This window comes from Myotis lucifugus, unplaced genomic scaffold (assembly GCF_000147115.1).
Source record: "Myotis lucifugus unplaced genomic scaffold, Myoluc2.0 scaffold_2, whole genome shotgun sequence".
NCBI lineage: Eukaryota > Metazoa > Chordata > Mammalia > Chiroptera > Vespertilionidae > Myotis > Myotis lucifugus.
Window position 1 is genome coordinate 4,149,926 of NW_005871050.1, and position 17,982 is coordinate 4,167,907.

Sequence of the window (17,982 nt, forward strand, 5' to 3'; positions counted from 1 at the left end):
TGGGTTCAACTTGAAGGAATCCAGTTCTCTACTTAAAGAACCAGAATAGCTTCTTCCCTAAGACCCTAACCCTACCAGTACTTTCCCTGCCTTATCTCTGTCTGCTCCCCACCTCTACAAGTTCAGGCTTTGAGGGGCTCCTGGCAGGTGGAGTACCAGAGAACTTGTTTTCTAGTAACCACAAGACTGGCTCTCCCTCATGTCATGCTCCAAGACACCCTCCAGAGGGCAGAAGAGAGAAAGACCCAAAGGCTGAGTAGGCAGAGCTTTCACGTTGGGGTCCAACTTGGGGCCCTGTCAGGGGAGGTTCCATAGCTCATAGCTTCTTCATCAAGAACTAGACTACAAGAATGATAAAAATAGACAGCAAGATTTTAACAGCATTTTCAGTTCTGTTTCACTTCATTGTCTGTGCTAGTGTGTCCCACTTAACATTTAGTTGGGTTGGGAGAATGAAGACACTCATAACAGGTAGTATTGTATATACTTTTGAAACTGCAGTATGTAACTGTATGCTTCTGACCAGACATAATACAAACTGTGTTGACAGTATTGTGCAAGTCAACGAATAAAAACAGAACAGCAGCCAAGTACACTGGGTAAAATGTGATGACAGCAAAAAATCCAAAATAAAACCCAAACACTTTAGGGTCAGTTATGCTTTTAAATAAATCATGTTAATCTTATCCCACCCTGACAGAATTAATAAGTGAAATTAGACATTTATATCATTCCAGAAGAAGCCAGTAGCTATGTTCTTGTCACATTTCACATACACAATCATTTTCTTTCAGGTTTAACAATAGTATTGTGGTCATGGCCATGGTGACCCTATCACTACTGTCAGCCAAGCTTAAACGGTCCCCATATCACCAATGAATTGGGTGAATTATGTGAAAAAAATGCAATCCAGAGACCATGTCTGTTTGAATGAGCCTAAAAGACCAGCTGAATCAATCAAAGTGGATGAGCCCCACAAATGCATTGTCTCCTTTAAATTCTTTGAAAGTGACTGTCATGGCAACCATTCCTTAATATTGTCCTTCACAATATTCTCTCCCACTTAAGAAACCAGAGAGTGGTGAACACCAAATATATTCTTTTTTAAAATATATTTTATTGATTTTTTACAGAGAGGAAGGGAGAAAGAGTTAGAAATATCGATGAGAGAGAAACATAGATCAGCTGCCTCCTGCACATCCCCCAAGGTACATGCCCTTGACTGGAATCGAACCTGGGACCCTTCAGTCCGCAGACCGACGCTCTATCCACTGAGCCAAACCAATCAGGGCACCAAATATATTCTTAATTAGGTATATTTGTGATGATACCAAGCGGCTTAGACTTCTCATTGATCCATATACTGTTATTCAAATGCCTACACTGTGATAGTCAGAAACACTGGCATATGTACCTTTCAAAAACACATTTTAAATGTTACCATAAAATCCAATAATAAATTCAAATGAGATACCCACTGTCTCATTTCTTTTAGCAGAACTAATAAACTGGCTCTCATTCAGCAAAATAATTTATTGGCATAAATAAATGGTCTGCTCAGAGGAAAGAAGCTTCATTTCTAATAATTTCAACATAATCAAGATCTGAAAAATAATCAAATATTTAATATCTCAATTAATAAACAAAACCCAAAAGGCTATTATGATATAAAATATAATAAAATCTAATTTTGTTTAAAAATGAAATTTCCATTTGACCCAGTGATCCCATTTCTAGGAATATATCCTAAGAAGCCTGAAACACCAATCAGAAAGAATGTATGCACCCCTATGTTCATAGCAGCATTATTTACAATAGCTAAGATCTGGAAACAGCCCAAGTGCCCACCAGTAGATGAATGGATAAAAAAAGCTATGGTACATTTACACAATGGAATACTATGCAGCTATAAAAAAGAAGGATCTCTTACCCTTTGAGACAGCATGGAGGGACCTGGTGAATATTATGCTAAGCAAAATAAGCCAGTCAGAGAAAGACAAGTATCATATGATCTCACTTATATGTGGAATCTAATGAACAAAATAAACTGACAAACAAAATGAACACAGACAATAGTGGGGTGAAAGCCTGAAGAGGGGACAGGAGTGAGGAGTATGGGTTCAATGGGATAAAAGGGGACACCTGTAATACTTTCAACAATAAAGATAAAATCTAATTCTGTGTCCTTATATTAAGATTTAGTATAGAGTATATCTGGTAATGTGTATCAGGTGATATACTCTATACTACTAGTATGCCTAGAAGTTTATCTATTCCACATAAGTTTCTAAATTTATTTTATGTGATATAATCATAGTATTCTGCACAATTTGTAAGAGAAAGGTTTATACTTGTTCAGTTTGGGAAAAGATAAGTTATATTTTAACAGATAGATCTACTAGATATACTACATGTTTAAAATTGTGACCAGTCTAGATTTTCCCTATATTTTTACAGTTTCTTCAGGAAACTAAAAAGTGCACAGCTTTGCCAAATTAAAGTGGTGAGCCATTTTTAAACCTTGCATTAGAATATAGATAATCCTTTAAAATATGGAATTTGCTTTTATATGCTTCCAAACTAGTAAATAAAAGCTGTTTTTCCTCCTGGATATGGCACAACCTATAAACTCACTAAAGGTGTAAACACAAGCAATGCCCCCACCATGCCCCAAGGACACACGAAGGAGCTCTTTTTTTTTCTTTTTTAAAATATATTTTTATTGATTTCAGAGAGAAGGGAGAGAGAGAGAGAGAGATAGAAACAGCAATTATGAAAAAGAATCATTGATTGGCTGCCTCCTGCACACCCACCCCCACTGGGGATTGAGCCTGCAACCCGGGCATGTGCCCTAGACCAGAATCGAACCCGGGACTCTTCAGTACACAGGTCAACGCTCTCTCTATTGAGCCAAACCAGCTAGGGCTAATGAGCTCTTTTGATGGGCCATTTCTGGATGCAAATTTAAAGAAATTTGTGGTCAAAAGCGGGGGATGAGCAATAAAATACATCTGTTTATTTTTTTGACTGGAGTAATAAAACATTAAGAGAACTTTTGCACCAACAGGAACTACATCTTATTAAAAACTTCTGCACAGCAAAGGAAACCATCAATAAAAAGAAAAGGCAGCCCAGCCGTTGTTGCTCAGTGGTTAAGCGTGGACCTATGAACCAGTGGGTCACAGTTCCATTCCCAGTCAGGGCACATGCCTGGGTTGCAGGCTCGATCCCCAGTAGAGGGCGTGCAGGAGGCAGCCGATCAATAATTCTCTCTCATCATTGATGTTTCTATCTCTCCCTCCCTCTCCCTTCCTCTCTGAAATAAATAAAAATATATTTAAAAAGACAAGCTACTGAATGGAAGAAAATATTTGCAAGTCAAGTATCTGATAAAGGGCTAAAATCCAAAATAAAGAGTTGGGCAAAAGTAGGTTTACAATTGTCCACATGGAAAATAATATAATAATTAATAATACAAGAATAAATTGTAGCCCTGACCAGTTTGGCTCAGTGGCTAGAGCGTTGGCCTGTGGACTGAGGAGTCCCAGGTTCGATTCCAGTCAAGGGCATGTACCTTGGTTGCGGGCACATCCCCAGTAGGAGGTGTGCAGAAGGCAGCTGATCAATGTTTCTCTCTCATCGATGTTTCTAACTCTCTATCCCTCTCCCTTCCTCTCTGTAAAACATCAATAAAATATATTTTTTTAAAAGAGGAGGAAATTTTTAAAAAAAGAATAAATTGTATTTCAGGTACTCACAAATGTAAACTTACTTTTGCATCACCCTGTGTATAAAGAACTCATACTAAAACAAAGAAAACCAATCTGATTATAAAATGGGCAGAAGGTCTGAAGAGATAATTTAAAAAAAATATACAGGTGACCAATAGACATATGAAAAGATGCTCAATGTCATTAGTCAATGCAAATTAAAACCACAATGTGATAGGATAGCACCTCACATCTATCAGAATAGCTATTAACAATAAATCAACAAACAAATGTTGGCAAGGATGTGGAGAAAAGGGAACTTTCGTGCACTGTTGGTGGGAATGCAGATTGGTACAGCCACTGTGGAAAACATTATGGAGGTTCCTCAAAAAATTAAAACTAGAACTACCATATAATCTAGCTATTCTACTTCTGGGTTTTTATCCAAAGAAAATGAAACACTAACTTGAGAAGATATATATACCTCCATGTTCATTGAAGCATTATTTACAATAGCCAAGACACAGAAACAACTTAAGTGTCCATTGGTAGACAAGTAGATTACAAAATTGTCACACACACACACACACACACACACACACACTGAAGTATTCACACACACAGAGGTATTGTTCAGCTATAAAAAGGAATAAAAATCTTGCCATTTTCGATAACATGGATGTACTTCAAGGGCATTATGCTAAGCAAAATTATTCAGGTAAAGACAAATACCATATGACCTCTCTTACATGTGGAACCCTGTCCAGTTGTCCTGTCATCTGTTCAACCAATCAAAGCATAATATGCCAATGATATGCTAAGGCCATGCAACCGCTCGCTATGACATGCACTAACCACTAGGGGTCAGACAGTCGATTGGTCAACCAGTCGCTATGACGTGCACTTACCATCAGGGGGCAGATGCTCCAACCAGTAGGTTAGCTTGCTGCTGGGGTCCGGCCAATCAGGACTGGGCAAGATGCCCTGGAGCCCTCCTGCAGTCCCTCCCCAGCTGGCCAACCTCCCACATCCCTCCCCGACCCCGATCATGCATCAGTGGGGTCCCTTGGCCTGACCTTAGCCCTCTCACAATCCGGGACACCTTGGGGGATGTCGGAGAGCTGGTTTCGGCCTGATCCCCAGGCCAGGCCGAGGAGCCCCACTGGTGCATGAATTCGTGCACCAGGTTTCTAGTATAAAACAAAACAAAACAAAACAAAAACCAAGTGCTTATATACAAAGAAAGGACTGGTGGTTGCTAGAGGTATGAGAGTGGAAGAAATAGATGAAGCAGGTCAAAACCTTTTTAAAATGACTATTTTTCTGTGTACATTGTTGCATAATTGCTGGCTAATGAGCTTTATGAGACTAAAGGAAAACTGAAAAGTAAAAAAAACAAAAACATTAAGAATACTTTAAAAAGCTGTCAATAACAGATGAGAGGAAACTAACATCACCAGGCATCAGGAACAAATGGGGAAGAAGAAGAAAAGAAGAAGAAGGAGGAGGAGGAGGAGGAGGGACAAGATGATGAAGATGAAGATAAAGATGAAGATGAAGAAGAAGAAGAAGAAGAAGAAGAAGAAGAAGAAGAAGAAGGCAAAATACAGCAAAAATAATGGAGAAGCAAATGTTTGCTAAAGTCAAAAGGTAAAAAAAAACCTTGAAATTCTTGTCCTTTGCCCTAATGTTCAATAGTATTTTTGTTTTGTTTTTAAAATAGGAATATTGATGTCCTTTTAATGGCAATTACAACAGCTCCCAAATCAAACAAATGATAAAATAAAAATTCACTTAATTGACTGATAGGTTTGAATTAGTCATTGCCAAGTTTACAACTTTCCCACAACTCCAAGCATTCTTTCCTTAAGAGAGACAGGGTGTTTGCCCCCCTGCCATGATGACCCTGAGTAGCTTTCTGGGTGACTACAATTCTTTTTATGTAACTCACTGGGGAACACCCATTCCCCAAATCAGAACTCTTAAATCAAAGCAATGGGGGACAAAAAAATAAGTACATGTCTGTAAGATGTGACAATTCTGATAGCACTGGCTGTCCCAGAAGTCTGAGAGGAACTCCTGAGTTAAAGAAAGACATTCAAACACTGCCTCTCACTCCCACAACCTTCACCAAATCCTGTCTATTTTGTCCTCTAAACGAGCTTTCATACTTTTTTCTTCCTTATAATCTCAGTTCTACAATCCTAATTTCGCCCATCATCACTTCATACCTAGACTACTTCATCAGACATAATTCTGGACATGCTCCCTTCTTCTATATCCTGCCAGAATAATCCTTCAAATGGACCACCTTGCAAGTATCATTCCATTTCCCCAAGAACTTCCTTTACTGTAACCTAAAGGCCATTTTTTCTAGCATGAAATGCAAGGCCTTCCAATCAGATTCCAACTCACTTTTCACCTTCCCCAAACTCAACGCTGGTTTTGGCTGACTCCATGCCTCCGATGTTTGTCACCTCTGGAGAATAATAGGTGCTCATGCCACCCTCCCCTAAACCAATGATTCCAAAATTGGCTGCCTTAGGGAGCCAGAGCCACTAGTTATGTTTTGGGCACCTGAAGTTCCCCCAGATGAAACCAATGTGCATCCAAGTTTGAGAACCACTGCCCCAAAATTCCTACAGCACAGCTGTCAAAGTATAATGAACATCAGAATTCCCTGGGGGCAAGCAGGTTGTTAAAACAGATTGCTGGGGGGGGGGGGCGGAGAAGAAAAACAGATTGCTAGGCCCCACCCTAGTATTTCTGATTCAGTAGGTCTGGGGTGGGCCCATGACTTGGCATTTCTAACAAGTTCCCAGGTTATGATGATGCTGCTGGTCCAAGGACGCCATTTTGAGAACTGCAGCTCTACAGTTTTAATTAACAGAATTATATAGTGTAAATATATGTACCATATACATATGGTCTTCAAATAACATTTCGTTCAACATCACTTTGTTATATGAGCTGCTGTAGGAATGAACTCTTTTGTATATCAATTAGCCTATGGTAAAATTGGTTTCATTGCATGTTGTTTTACTTAAAGTCTCAGAACCTATCAACGACATTAAGGACTTATTGTACATATAATAATTATACGTACATACAATAGTTAAATTATATGTACACTTTTTTTAGCAAAAGAGAATGTAGCATGTTCTGCTAGTTTACCTTTTTAACACATCTGTTTATGAACCAATCCTTAGAATGTTTTAGAAATTATCTAGTCCAATTCCCTTTTTTATAAATAGACTCAGAGGGGAAGTGATTTGTCCAAAGGATCATAGGGTTATTGGCAGAACTTGGGCTAAGATTCAAAACTCTGAATTCCTCCTCCCCCTCAATTCAATACTCTTTCCACCACATCCTTAATGCATCTCTAACAACTTCTCCAATTATAATGGACGTTCCTTGCTTGAAGAGATCACTTTTGTTTTTAATATTCCCCACAGCATCTAGCAAGCCTAGCAAAGTGCTTAGCACATAGAGTAAGCATTCAATAAACATTTACTGATTTCATTTTATGAAGTACTCGTCCTCATACTTTATAAGCTGGGTTTGGCCCAGTGCTGGCAATTGGGCAGCTCTGCTCCAATCACTTAGCCATAGAGTAAATCCTTCACATCAGCATCACATTGCTGGTATCTGCTATGGGGACAATAAGAAGCACATAAACACAAATAAATTATAGGGGTTTTAACCATGGAAGGAATAATAAGTTTATAAGGTGACACTTCAATTCTCAAGTTGTGTTCAGAAAATGTTTACAACGTACCCTTTTTATACCTAACAAACCAGAACAGCAGTAAAAACCTGGTAGTTAAGCAAGTCTAAAATACACTGCTTTGGTAGTTAGAATACTTAGGCCAATGGTCCCCCAACTTTTTGTGGTGAGGCCCTTCTTGTTCCTTAACAGAAATTCCACAAGCAACTGAATTAAAGATAAAGAGGAGATAGGGAGGGACGGAGATGAAGAAAAGCTAAAGGTCTGTGGGAAGCAGTTGGGTAAGCCCAAGGGGCAAAAGGATGCTGTCACACACCTGGCCTTGCATGCCATTGCCATTACACCTCCCCAGACCATCCAGCTATTTCTAGCAGCTTCACTGGGAGGTGATTACTATGCTAGGTCTCATGGCTGACTAAGCCCATTTATACCTTATGATTTGGACAGAGTGATCATTTTGCCATCGCAACAGTAGACAGGAATTTCTGTATAGTCAAGTCACCTGCAGAACTTGATATTAATTGTGAAGATGACCACAGGAATGCACTGGCTGTGCCACTATTTGGTTCACCACTGGCACAGAGTAACCCACAATCTTGGCAACTGAAAAGAAATCCCCAGCCTCCATCATGGGCAGTGATGGCGAACCTATGACACACGTGTCAGAGATGACATGTGAACTCATTTTTTTGATTGATTTTTCTTTGTTAAATGGCATTTAAATATATAAAATAAATATCAAAAATATAAATCTTTGTTTTACTATGGTTGCAAATATCAAAAAATTTCTATATGTGACACGGCACCAGAGTTAAGTTAGGGTTTTTCAAAATGCTGACAAGCCGAGCTCAAAAGGTTCCCCATCACTGCTCTAGGGAGAGGTTTCCTGTCTTGTCTCTTTCTCCTTCCCCTGTTAAAATTTGCTGCTTATAACAGATGTAGGCCAGTATAGTCAATCAGGCAAGCAGTGAAGCCTGGAAAAAAAATATGTATTTTTCTAATAACAGGTGTAACAATGAGTATACATAACAGATCCATATCTAAAAAATTACTTCTGATATACAAAATAAATTGTAATGCCCTTGCCAGTGTGGCTTAGTTGGTTGGAGTGTTGTCCCTTACACCGTAAGGTGGAAGGTTCAATTCCTGGTCAGGGCACTTACCCAGATTGCGGGGTTTGATTGTTATCTCTGTATCTCTCTCTCTCTCTCTCTCTCTCTCCCCTCCCTCCCCCTTCCTCTCTCTTTAACCAATAAAAAATATCCTCGGGTGAGGATTACAATTTTTAATAAATAGGTGAATTCTATAAACAACTCCCTCCTTTATTAGTATTTTTTCAGGTAATTGCATAAAGTTTTTCACTCGGGGTCTAATTACACACCTGATGGACATATTCTATGCACAACTGTAACCCCAAGATATCCAATCCTTGAGTGAACACTCTAATTTATGTTCTAATCTGCGATGCTTTGTCAGTTTTTCCTCTTCCAATGACTAACACAGTGGTTCTCAACCTTGGCTGCACATTAGAATCACCTGGGAATCTTTTTAAAATCCTGATTTCTGGGCCTCATCTTCCGGAAATTCTGTTTCTGTGTTACCAATGTTGTGGCTCCACCCCATAACAAAGAAACAGAATTTCCGGAGGATGAGGCCCAGAAATCAGAATTTTAAAGATTCCCAGGTGATTCTAATGTGCAGCCAAGGTTGAGAACCACTACTTTAACATCACCATAACATTTGCTTATCTTCTCAGTCTCAATGTCCTTCTCAGCCCCAATCTTCCACTCTCTTGCTCCCTTCCTTATTACTTACTGCATACCATAGATGATCTGTTTCACAGCCAATTCAAGAAAGCAACACATACTTACAGTTGCTCATAATAAACACCCAGTTCCAATATATACTGGTAGAAACCATTTACAATAAGACTTTTAAAAACCTAATCTTTTCACACAGGATTAGTGTAGAGCTGGCTATACTGAGTAACTGCATGGAGGTTCTGGTGTTAGAGGTCAATGCTTCTAAAAGGCCTGCAATAGCCTTTGGCACAAAGCAATCAAACTCTAACTTGGATATTGGCTTAAAGAAGGCATGAGCTCACAAACTTTCACTGTTACTAGTGACACCACAAATGCAAGGGTAAAAAAGGCTCATTGGGTTGTAGGGCAGGGGATTTGTCAAGTCTGGAAATCCACTACATTGCAAAGATGGCACAATGTCCCAATAGTGGCAAAGTCCCAACCCAATACTCACAATGATCGATCCAATTACTACTGTGCAACCAGATGGTACTGGGCAGCTAACTCTTTCAGAAGCTCATACTCTCACTTTTCCAGGGAACCATGACACAAAGTTATGTCACTCAAGAAGCACTTCTCTTATTTTGCTAGTACTTAAAAATAAACATTGCACATTCAATTACAATAATAAAAATTGCCTGACATATTCTTTGTATTTCTGAGTCCAAAATGTACAAAGGTGTATATATATATATATATAGCAGTTTTAGGATTACAGAAAAATTAAGTAAAAAGTAGTTTCCATACACTCAACATCCTCTCTTAGTTTCCTCTATCATTAACATCTTGCATTACTGGAGTATATTTGTCACAACTGATAAGCCAATATTGATATATTGTTATTAACTAAAGTCCATAGTTTACATTAGGGTTCACTCTTTATGTTGTGCATTCCACAGATTTTGACAAATGTTGAAGGTTCTTTTTTTAATCCTTCACAATACATTCTAGGTAATAATAAATCACCTTACCTCAAGACAATTTTAATTGCTTTAGCTTTGTAAAAGGAAGTTTCATAGGGGTATGACAATGTAAATCATTCCTCTTTAATGATTCATGGTTTCAAAGACTGTCTATAACATAACTCTGCAAACATATTTGACTTTATCTGAAAACCAACCATTCACAACTCTCAAACCTCCAGCTTGGCTCTAAACATGAAAGGAGTCTGAAGAAATTACTGGACCACAAAAGAAAAAATAAGAAAACAGCCTTCAAGATGGTATCTGACAAGAGAGAGTTAGTCAGTCTATTGATGACTCGGTCTGGATATGTTTATAAAAACAGCTGTCATTATTTTTTTTAAAATTTAAATAAAATTGGGTTGAAGTGAACACTATTTTGTTGACCACGTTCATGAATTATAGAAACAACATGCATTGGTAGACTTGTATGATGTACCTGCATAGACAAAGAAAAACCAAACTCCTGCTTTTTTTAGTGAAGGGTTTTCAGGGCTGTGTGTCTGCTCCTGAGCTTTTTTTTTTAAGTATGTGTATCCTTTGCTTGTATTTTGAATTAAAAATAAGAAAAGCAACCCTTTATTGTTGAACATGTGGCATTGTCCCCTTTATTTTTTCCCCTCTCTTTTTGGGACATTTGAATCAAGTTATTTTTTTCTGTATATTTTCTGCTTTGTAAGCTTTTGTTTTGTTTTAAAATAGCGTTATAAAAGGGCTTGCACCCCCTCCCCTCAAAACTAGCTGTATCATAAGAACGCAGAGCAGTGTAAGGAGCGGCATTAGGACAAAAAGACAAGGAAGAAAATTGGGGAAGGAAGACAGTAGAAGTCAGGAGTAGCAGATGGAGACTAGATGTAGGACAGAGTGATAGCAACAGAACAGAGAGCCAGCTAGACATGAAATCACAGTGACATGAAACTTTTGAGAGGGTGAATGAGGAAGGACAATAGTATGGCCTTTAAATTGCCTAACAATTGTTTGTTCAATTGACTATATCAATGAGGAAGTAATATTGAGCATATTAAAAGTTTGTGTAAATACATAAAGATGATACACCAATGCACAGAAAATTCACTCTGAATCTGGTTGAAATCTTTTGGAAAGCTCAAGGGATAGGATTATTCCTGAGTAATAATATAGATACGTTACCTGGAGGTACTGATTTATAGATATATAGATACAGATATAGATATGCATACCGATGTAAAATATTTACCCTCATTTTTCATTTTTACTTTACAAATAAACATGAAATAAATTTCAAATTATTTTATTTGTCCTGTTCTTGAGGAATTTAACATCTCACTACAACTACTTCAGAAGAACATACACCACTTTCCATTTCATCAGAGTTGTTTTTCTCTTGGCTATAATTTCCCTTCGATCAAAGTACAGTATGCAATGAAGCTATTTAATAAGGATGCTGTAGTTTACTTGCAGGCAAATTTGTTAAGAACTAATATTTAGAAAATTGGGACAGTATCATTTTCTTAAACATAGAAAAGAAATTGCATTTTGGATATAAATATAGTCTTTGGATAGAGAAGGCTCCAAAAATTTTCAAGTCTAAGTTTAGAAAATGGCTCTCACACAAAAGCAGCTCAGTGGTTGTTTGGGGACATGGGCAGAAGGAAGAATGTACTGCAAAAGGGGCCTGAGGAAACTTTTGTGGGAGTGATAAAAATATTCTACATCCTGATTGTAGCAGTGGTTTCATGGGTATATACATTTGCCAAAACAGCAAATTATATGCTTTAAGTAAATGCAGTTTATTTTATGTAAATGATACTCAATAAACTTGATAGTAACATTCCACAATGTATATGTATATCAAATCCTCACGTTGTACCCTTAAAATATATCCAATTATATTTATTAATTATTCCTTAATAAAGTGGGGGGAGAGTGGATATTTTTAAAGTAACTCTAACAAAGGCTGCCTGCTTATTTATAGATCATCCATTTTCAACCAGTGTGCTGCAAGAATTTTTAAAAGATGCAGTACGTGACTATTTAGTCAGGGGCACTGACTTCCTTTCCCTTAGACCAGTGGTCGGCAAACTCATTAGTCAACAGAGCCAAATATCAACAGTACAACGATTGAAATTTCTTTTGAGAGCCAAATTTTTTAAACTTAAACTATATAGGTAGGTACATTGTTATCAACTTAATTAGGGTACTCCTAAGCTGGCCTTTGCTAAAAACGTCCTCAATCTGATTGAGGTATGTTCACTGAGGTCAACCCCTTCCAACTCTCCCATCCACACTCATCTTGTATACTTGTTTCATCTATCTCCTTTCCGAAAACCGACTTCTGCGCATGGGCCACGAAGTTTCAATCGCACTGTACGTGCCGCACGTGGTATTTTGTGGAAGAGCCACACTCAAGGGGCCAAAGAGCCTCGTGTTGCTGGGGTCCTGCCCCAGCGGTCCAGGGGTTCCCAAAGGTGTGGAAGGAGCCGGCGAAGAATGTTTTACACAGAGACAGCGTTCAGAACTCGGTAGCTTTCCTTAGTCTCCGTGGATCTTCCCTGTGCCTGGCTGAGGCCACAGAGAAAAGATCCCAAGGCAAGCTGAGCCTTTATTTTATAGTGAGAGGTAAACAAGGTAGTGGTTTCCATAGTTACACAGTTCTTGTGAGTTTCACTTGTTTACACTGTTCTTGTGAGTTTCACTTGTTTTTGTTCTTGTTGCACTTCCCTCAGCCCATTAGCTTCCCAAGTAAGATCTAGGGAGCGTCATAAGGTCAAGCCTAATTATGCTTAAGAGGACTGTGCCCTCTAAGCTGGGAATTGTTTATGACTTTGCCCACAGGTCAGTCTGAGGCTTAACCCTATATCAGCTCCCCACAGCATGTGGCTCGCGAGCCGCTGTTTGCCGACCACTGCCTTAGACTGTCAAATAAAAAAAATGACAACAGCTTACACAAAAATAGCCATATGGGGTGAATAAATCAAAATTAAACTTATTTTTTTTCAGACCAGCAAAAATATATTTTTTTGGTGTGCCGCAGAATTTTAGTAATTAATTTATGTGTGCCATGAGATGAAAAGCTTTGAAAATTGCTGCTATATATGCAAGTATAAACTTTCACCACCTATTAGCTTAGCTGCTTGGTTTCTTTCCTAAGTATGATTAGGTGCGCTTACTACATTGGAAATTCCTTCTAAGTTCTTTCCTTAAAAAGAGGCAGCGCTTAGGAGGAAAAGGTTACTGAAGCTCTGCCTCTTTTAAGGCACATTGTTGGACCATTTCACTTACATGTTTGTTTCTCGAGCTGGTTAAGTACAGTATTTCTAAATATCAACCTTCTGTTTTTAGAGTACCCTTTAGTGAAGCAGGTGAAAAGCAAGGTTGTATGAAAATCCTAAGCCATGTTGCAGTTGGATGTGCTTAGCAGAGTCCCAAGGGGCCACACATGAAATAAAGAATTGTTGTTTACCTGTAGCCAGAATTTGAAAGAATCCTAAATGCGTGACCATCATTACTTTTGTTTTTGGCTTTGAAACTCAAGAGACTTTGAATAACAATACAAGTTGTCTAACAACCAAATTCAATTCCAGCTCATAAACATTTTGAGCCCAGCCAGCTGGCTCAATGGTTGAGTGTCAACCTATGAACCAGGAGGCCCCTGTTCCATTCCAGGTCAGGACACATGCCTGGGTTGTGGGCTCAATAATCTCCAGTGTGGGGCGTGCCGGAGATGGGGAGGGGGAAGGTGGTGGCAGCCTATCAATGATCCTCTCTCATCATTGCTGTTTCTATCTCTCCCTCTCTCTTCTTCTCTGAAATCAATAAAAATATATTTTTTAAACATTTTTTGAACACACAAAAAATAGAGCCACAATTTTTTGTGTTTAGAAGAAAATGGTCCTAGGATCTTAAAACTTGAATTAACCCTGGCATCTGGAGACGTGGAATCTTTAACAAGGAACTTACAGTGTCTCCTTAGTTTCCAGAAGCTATCTGGCTAGGAACTTTATCATTTCAAGTATTTATTTATTTATTTATTTATTTTAAATATATTTTATATTTTATTGATTTTTTACAGAGAGGAAGGGAGAGAGATAGTTAGAAATATCGATGAGAGAGAAACATCGATTAGCTGCCTCCTGCACATCTACTGGGGATGTGCCGCAACCCAGGTACATGCCCTTGACCGGAATCGAACGCGGGACCTTTCAGTCCGCAGGCCTACGCTCTATCCACTGAGCCAAACTGGTTTCGGCATCATTTCAAGTATTTAAAGCTCTACTTTTTTACAGGACATTTCTTAGAATATGTTGAAAAATAAAATTTTGTTAATTTATATGTCTAAATCCCACTACTATGGCTTAGGGATATAACACTTTTGAGACTTTATAATCCATGTGTATGTATCTCTGTGTCTATATGTACTCTTTAGTCTCCAAGAAACTTGGGTGGGCAGGGGACACCTGTTACTTCAGCTCACCTGAACACATGAGAGGCCATATGATTGATCATGTCTATAGGCAGATGCTAATAGTTTCACAAGCAAGAATGATATGTAAAACTAGATCCCCACAATCACTGACAAACCAATGCTTAATTTCTTCCTAATAAAAGAACACATTTTAAAAATGTTTTTATTGATTTTAGAGAGAGAGAGAGAGAGAGAAACACCAATTGGTTTCTGACCGCAAGCACCCTGACACACCCAACTGAGGACTGAACCTGAAACCTAGGCATGTGCCCTGGCTAGGAATCAAACCGGTGACTCTTAGTGTACAGGATGATGCTCAACCAACTGAGCCACACCAGCCATGGCATAAAGCACACATTTTTTAAACTTGACAAGCGTCAAGCAGCCTTCTCCATACTCTAAAACTGAAAGTGAATGACAAAACGTATAGAAATTTAGTTTTGTATCATCCTTGTCAAAACAACCTTGATAAGGCCTGACCAGTGTGGCTCAGTTGGCTGGGCATTAAAAAGTTTCTGGTTGCCCTGACCGGTTTGGCTCAGTGGATAGAGCGTCGGCCTGTGGACTCAAGGGTCCCGGGTTCGATTCCAGTCAAGGGCATGTACCTTGGTTTCGGGCACATCCCCAGTGGGGAGTGTGCAGGAGGCAGCTGATCGATGTTTCTCTCTCATCAATGTTTCTAACTCCCTATCCCTCTCCCTTCCTCTCTGTAAAAAATCAATAAAAATATTTTTTTAAAAAAAGTTTCTGGTTGATTGCTGGTCAGGGCACATGCCTGGGTTGAGGGTTTGATTCCCAGTAGGGAATTGTGCAGGAGGCAACCAATCTATGTTCCACTCTCACATTGATGTTTCTCTGTCTCTCTCTCATTTTCTGTCTCCCTTCCTCTCTCTAAAAATCAATTTAAAAAACCGTGATGATAAAATCTCAGTATCCTTAGCTATCATTACCTTAGTATTGAAAAGTATACGTAAAACCTTGCGGATACTATAAATTCTTGTGATTAGACTATGGATGGATCATTTTGTGTCTTGAGATATATATATATACATTCCAGAGTTTTATGTGGATAATTAAAATATAAATTCCACAAGAAGTAATGTGCTGACCACAAAGACTTATTTTGATCTTTTCTTTAAAAATTTTTTTTAAAAAATATATTTTTATTGATTTCAGAGAGGGAGAGGGAGATAGAGATAGAAACATCAATGATGAGAGATAATCATCAATGGACAACCTCCTGCACACCCCCTACCAGGGATTGAGCCTGCAACCTGGGCATGTGGCCTGACCAGGAAAGGAACAGTGATCTCCTGGTTCATGGGTTGATGTTCAACCACTGAGCCACACGGGCCAGGCAATTGTTCTTTTCTTTTTGTAGGTTTCACTGCATTTTAAAAAAAGCACACACGGATCTTCTATCTGTGCATTTCCACAGAAGTTCAAAAATAAAGTACAATAAAATCTCATTGTTTAAATGCAGAAGAAAACCCATTTTCTACTAGGCATACAGTATGCTACAGGAAGCTTGGAAGAGCTGACAATGCACACTTTCATTAATGGGCATGAATGAGAAACAGGAGCAAAAACTCTTTAAGAACACACCCCTAGGCAAGGGTAAAATTTCCTCATTTGTTCAAATAGTAAGTCCTTAGTACTGAGTATTCATATGCATTATCTCACATAGGTTAGCATTTGCTGGGGCCCTGGCTATAGAGAAAGGATGATTTTGTGTTCACAGGTTTATAAGTATAGGGGTAAAAGAAAGTTTACAGTTGTTCATATGAAAAATAATACAACACCAAACTGTTTCTTGTACTCACAACTGTAAACCTACTTTTGTCCCACTCTGTATATGTGGCCTATGTTATTTCTGATCAGATTTTGTTTAATTCTATTCTATCAGTGACATTCTGCATTGAATGACACCAGCTCTTCTTAGCCCAGATTTGCTCCAGGCAGCAGCTTCCCTGCCCATCTTAGGCTGAAAAAAGGACCTGGCCCAGTCCAGGTTGGTATAACTATAATACTGGTGAATGGGATAAGGGGTACACAGTGGAACATGAAAATGATGACGTGGATACACTGAGAACCAGGAAAAAAAAGAAAGTGAGTAGAGTCAGCTCTACTGAAAAACAAGTCACCCTAAGAGTGAAAAAGACACACAGGCAAAGGAGACACAAAGAGTGAGCCACAGAGCTACAAAGAGAGACAAAGAGAGCAGGGTAAAGAGAGGGAGGAAAGCTGAAAAACTTTAATAGTGCCAAATTCAAACAACAGTTATGTTTGTTAATGATGCCACATTGTCAGCATTTGCTGTAATTTCTTAACTTCCTACCTAAATTTGGAAGCAGATGCAATCTTTAAAATTTCTTTCCCACAATTTTAACAGATATCTCATTCTATACAGGAAACAAATAATTTTGTACAGCAACAGCTTTAATCGTGTTCTTCTGGCTCCCATGTGTGAAGTCTCATAAAAGTTGTTTGTCGTTCCTCTTGTTTGGCATGTTTGATATGCCTTGGTACTTGCCCCATAGGCCAGGGAAAATTAAACTGAGGGCCAGACGCACAAAAGAGGTTCCCGATCACTAATACTCAACTTCAATAAAGTAAATTATATGAAAAATTCCTGTACTGCTCACAACTGTTTTGATCATTTTCTGAAATTAGGAAATATGTGGGCTTTTTGGTATCCTTTAGTACAGTTAATATACTTCCACCATAAAAGCCTGTTCTTTTGAGGGACAGGCTAACAAAAAGTTCTTGGCTATGAGAAGTTTGTAATTAGAAAATAAAAACTTACCTACTATGGAGGAACTATAACTTCACACTGGAACTCCAACATTAACACATTATATGATCTTGGAACAGGTGCTTGACCTCTTTGAGCCTCCTTTTCCTCACCTGAAAAATGAAGGGGGTGGGTATTGATAGTCCCTTCTAGCACTGAAATTCTATCACTCAAGTTTGAGGAGGAGAAATTTTAAGGGGGTTGCATGAAGAGGCCACAGGACAGTCCTCCAACTCCCTGGCAGCTTTCTCATTTCACGCCTTATGCTCATGAGTTCTATCTAGAGATGCAACAATAATTCAGAAATTTTGTTAAAATTTTTAAAAAATTTAGACTACACTTATAGGTTGGAGATTTTACAAAAGACTTGAGTTCACATTTTTTTTAAAAAAATCACTGTATTTTAAAAAGAAATACAGCCTGGCCGGTGTGGCTCAGTGGTTGAGCGGCAACCCATGAACCAGGAGGTGATGGTTCGATTCCAGTCAGGGCACATGCCCGGATTGTCAGCTCAATCCCCAGTAGAGGGCGTGCAGGAGGCAG

General features: G+C 38.7%; 1 protein-coding gene across 2 annotated transcripts in view; it reads right to left on the reverse strand.

The window, feature by feature from the left end:
• FHL1 (four and a half LIM domains 1) overlaps positions 1-17,535 on the reverse strand; it is a 62,817-nt gene extending 45,282 nt beyond the window's left edge. Inside the window, exon 1 of one of the 2 annotated variants that reach the window (XM_006082048.3) lies at positions 17,452-17,535. The gene's annotated coding sequence lies outside the window, so the exon portion shown is untranslated. The remainder of the gene's footprint in view (positions 1-17,451) is intronic. The other variant, XM_006082052.3, reaches the window with a different exon arrangement.
• Between the last annotated feature and the right edge of the window lie 447 nt (positions 17,536-17,982).